This window comes from Mytilus trossulus, unplaced genomic scaffold, assembly GCF_036588685.1.
Source record: "Mytilus trossulus isolate FHL-02 unplaced genomic scaffold, PNRI_Mtr1.1.1.hap1 h1tg001129l__unscaffolded, whole genome shotgun sequence".
Classification (NCBI taxonomy): Eukaryota; Metazoa; Mollusca; class Bivalvia; order Mytilida; family Mytilidae; genus Mytilus; species Mytilus trossulus.
Genome location: NW_026963663.1, coordinates 10,001 through 15,000, shown reverse-complemented (window position 1 = coordinate 15,000; position 5,000 = coordinate 10,001).

Here is a 5,000-nt window from a genome sequence, read left to right as displayed (position 1 = left end):
GGACGTGGTCGACCCGATAGCGGGCCATCGCAGGCAAAGGAACGTCGACGGCCTCGGTAGCCAGCTACCGCGGGTAAGGAGGGGACGTGGTCGACCTGATAGCGGGCTATCGCAGGTAAGGGAACGTCGACGGCCTCGGTAGCCAGCTACCGTGGGTAAGAAGGGACGTGGTCGACCTGACAGCGGGCTAGCGCGGGTATAAGTGTACGTGGACGGCCTGATAGCGGGCTACCACGGGCTTATGCGGGTCTTCACGTGCCTACGTAGACTTTAACCCGCGGTAGCCCGCAAAAGGCCGACCACATACCTTTACCTGCGGTAGAGACCCGTGATCGCCCGCTACCAGACAGGCCGACCACGTACCTACACGTATCGAGGAATAATGCCAGCCTGGGTCCTGACACGGCCTAAGTAACAGGCTTTAGGGTTAGGGTTAGGGTTAGGGTTAGGGTTAGGGTTAGGGTTAGGGTTAATTTAGGGTTAGGGTTAATTTAGGGTTAGGGTTAGGGTTAGGGTTAATTTAGGGTTAGGGTTAATTTAGGGTTAGGGTTAGGGTTAGGGTTAATTTAGGGTTAGGGTTAGGGTTAGGGTTAGGGTTAATTTAGGGTTAGGGTTAGGGTTAGGGTTAGGGTTAGGGTTAGGGTTAGGGTTAGGGTTAGGGTTAGGGTTAGGGTTAGGGTTAGGGTTAGGGTTAGGGTTAGGGTTAGGGTTAGGGTTAGGGTTAGGGTTAGGGTTAGGGACGGGCATCGTCAAGAGGCGGCTTAGGGTTAGGGTGTACGATGCCTGCCTGCCTTCGTTACGTTACGTTACATGAAATGTGATCGTTTCATCGAGAGACCTGCTGTACTATTCTTACGTGCGGCTTCCCGATGAAAAATTGTCAACCTGTAACACTTTTTGACTAGGCTATGGCTTTGGCCGGCCGCCGATGGTCGAGAGACCCGCGGTAACCTGTCCGCGTCTCACGTGCGACATCCCGATGAAAATTTCACCCACGTAAAAAATATTTACCGAGGGTATTGTTTGCCGGCCTGGATGGTCGAGAGACCCGCGGTAGCTCGCCTGCGTCTAACGTGCGGCTTCCCGATGAAAATTTCACCCTTCTAAAAAATTTTTTACCGAGGGTATAGTTTGACGGCCTCGATGTGTCGAGAGACCCACGGTAGCCTGTCCGCATCTTACGTGCGGCTTCCCGATGAACATTTCAGCCTTGTAAAATTTTTTTTACCGAGGGTACAGTTAGACGGCCTCGATGGTCGAGAGACCCGCAGGAGCCTGCCTGCGTCTAACGTACGGCTTCCCGATGAACATTTCAGCCTTGTAAATTTTTTTACCGAGGGTATAGTTAGACGGCCTCGATGTGTCGAGAGACCCGCGGTAGCCTGCCTCGTCTAACGTGCGGCTTCCCGATGAACATGTCACCCTTCTAAATTTTTTTTACCGAGGGTATAGTTTGACGGCCTCGATGTGTCGAGAGACCCACGGTAGCCTGCCTGCGTCTATCGTGCGGCTTCCCGATGAACATTTCAGCCTTGTAAATTTTTTTTTACCGAGGGTACAGTTAGACGGCCTCGATGGTCGAGAGACCCGCGGTAGCCTGCCTGCGTCTATCGTGCGGCTTCCCGATGAAAATTTCACCCTTGTAAAAATTTTTTACCGAGGGTATAGTTTGAAGGCCTCGATGGTCGAGAGACCCGCGGTAGCCTGTCCGCATCTTACGTGCGGCTTCCCGATGAACATTTCAGCCTTGTAAATTTTTTTTTACCGAGGGTACAGTTAGACGGCCTCGATGGTCGAGAGACCCGCAATAGCCTGCCTGCGTCTAACGTACGGCTTCCCGATGAACATTTCAGCCTTGTAAATTTTTTTTTACCGAGGGTACAGTTAGACGGCCTCGATGGTCGAGAGACCCGCAGTAGCCTGCCTGCGTCTAACGTACGGCTTCCCGATGAACATTTCAGCCTTGTAAAATTTTTTTTACCGCGGGTACAGTTAGACGGCTTCGATGGTCGAGAGACCCGCGGTAGCCTGCCTGCGTCTAACGTGCGGCTTCCCGATGAAAATTTCACCCTTCTAAAATTTTTTTACCGAGGGTATAGTTTGACGGCCTCGATGTGTCGAGAGACCCACGGTAGCCTGCCTGCGTCTATCGTGCGGCTTCCCGATGAACATTTCAGCCTTGTAAATTTTTTTTTACCGAGGGTACAGTTAGACGGCCTCGATGGTCGAGAGACCCGCAATAGCCTGCCTGCGTCTAACGTACGGCTTCCCGATGAACATTTCAGCCTTGTAAATTTTTTTTTACCGAGGGTACAGTTAGACGGCCTCGATGGTCGAGAGACCCGCAGTAGCCTGCCTGCGTCTAACGTACGGCTTCCCGATGAACATTTCAGCCTTGTAAAATTTTTTTTACCGCGGGTACAGTTAGACGGCTTCGATGGTCGAGAGACCCGCGGTAGCCTGCCTGCGTCTAACGTGCGGCTTCCCGATGAAAATTTCACCCTTCTAAAATTTTTTTACCGAGGGTATAGTTTGACGGCCTCGATGTGTCGAGAGACCCACGGTAGCCTGCCTGCGTCTATCGTGCGGCTTCCCGATGAACATTTCAGCCTTGTAAATTTTTTTTTACCGAGGGTACAGTCAGACGGCCTCGATGGTCGAGAGACCCGCAGTAGCTTGCCTGCGTCTAACGTACGGCTTCCCGATGAACATTTCAGCCTTGTAAATTTTTTTTTACCGAGGGTACAGTTAGACGGCCTCGATGGTCGAGAGACCCGCAATAGCCTGCCTGCGTCTAACGTACGGCTTCCCGATGAACATTTCAGCCTTGTAAATTTTTTTTTACCGAGGGTACAGTTAGACGGCCTCGATGGTCGAGAGACCCGCAGTAGCCTGCCTGCGTCTAACGTACGGCTTCCCGATGAACATTTCAGCCTTGTAAATTTTTTTTTACCGAGGGTACAGTTAGACGGCTTCGATGGTCGAGAGACCCGCGGTAGCCTGCCTCGTCTAACGTGCGGCTTCTTGATGAACATTTCAGCCTTGTAAATTTTTTGTTCCGAGGGTACAGTTAGACGGCCTCGATGGTCGAGAGACCCGCGGTAGCCTGCCTGCGTCTAACGTGCGGCTTCCCGATGAATATTTCACCCTCGTAAAATTTTTTTACCGAGGGTATAGTTTGAAGGCCTCGATGGTCGAGAGACCCGCGGTAGCCTGTCCGCATCTAACGTGCGGCTTACCGATGAAAATTTCACCCTCGTAAAATTTTTTTTACCGAGGGTATAGTTTGACGGCCTCGATGGTCGAGAGATCCGCGGTAGCCTGTCCGCGTCTAACGTGCGACACCGCGATGAAAATTTCACCCTCGTAAAAAATTTTTACCGAGGGTATAGTTTGAAGGCCTCGATGGTCGAGAGACCCGCGGTAGCCTGTCCGCATCTAACGTGCGGCTTACCGATGAAAATTTCACCCTCGTAAATTTTTTTTTACCGAGGGTATAGTTTGACGGCCTCGATGGTCGAGAGACCCGCGGTAGCCTGCCTGCGGTCTAACGTGCGGCTGCCCGATGAAAATTTCACACCTCGTAAAATTTTTTTACCGAGGGTATAGTTTGAAGGCCTCGATGGTCGAGAGACCCGCGGTAGCCTGTCCGCGTCTAACGTGCGACACCGCGATGAAAATTTCACCCTCGTAAAAAATTTTTACCGAGGGTATACTTTGCCGGCCTGGATGATCGACAGACCCGCGATAGCCTGTCCGCGTCCAACGTGCGACACCACGATGAAAATTTCACCCTCGTAAAATTTTTTTACCGAGGGTATACTTTGCCGGCCTGGATGATCGAGAGACCCGCGGTAGCCTGTCCGCGTCTAACGTGCGACACCACGATGAGAATTTCACCCTCGTAAAATTTTTTTACCGAGGGTATAGTTTGAAGGCCTCGATGGTCGAGAGACCCGCGGTAGCCTGTCCGCGTCTAACGTGCGACACCACGATGAGAATTTCACCCTCGTAAATTTTTTTTACCGAGGGTATAGTTTGAAGGCCTCGATGGTCGAGAGACCCGCGGTAGCCTGTCCGCGTCTAACGTGCGACACCACGATGAGAATTTCACCCTCGTAAAATTTTTTTACCGAGGGTATAGTTTGAAGGCCTCGATGGTCGAGAGACCCGCGGTAGCCTGTCCGCATCTAACGTGCGGCTTACCGATGAAAATTTCACCCTCGTAAATTTTTTTTTACCGAGGGTATAGTTTGACGGCCTCGATGGTCGAGAGACCCGCGGTAGCCTGCCTGCGTCTAACGTGCGGCTGCCCGATGAAAATTTCACCCTCGTAAAAAATTTTTACCGAGGGTATAGTTTGAAGGCCTCGATGGTCGAGAGACCCGCGGTAGCCTGTCCGCGTCTAACGTGCGACACCACGATGAAAATTTCACCCTCGTAAATTTTTTTTACCGAGGGTATAGTTTGCCGGCCTCGATGATCGAGAGACCCGCGGTAGCCTGTCCGCGTCTAACGTGCGACACCGCGATGAAAATTTCACCCTCGTAAAAAAATTTTACCGAGGGTATAGTTTGCCGGCCTGGATGATCGACAGACCCGCGGTAGCCTGTCCGCGTCCAACGTGCGACACCACGATGAAAATTTCACCCTCGTAAAAAATTTTTACCGAGGGTATAGTTTGCCGGCCTGGATGATCGAGAGACCCGCGGTAGCCTGTCCGCGTCTAACGTGCGACACCACGATGAGAATTTCACCCTCGTAAAATTTTTTTACCGAGGGTATAGTTTGAAGGCCTCGATGGTCGAGAGACCCGCGGTAGCCTGTCCGCGTCTAACGTGCGACACCACGATGAAAATTTCACCCTCGTAAAATTTTTTTACCGAGGGTATAGTTTGCCGGCCTGGATGATCGAGAGACCCGCGGTAGCCTGTCCGCGTCTAACGTGCGACACCACGATGAGAATTTCACCCTCGTAAAATTTTTTTACCGAGGGTATA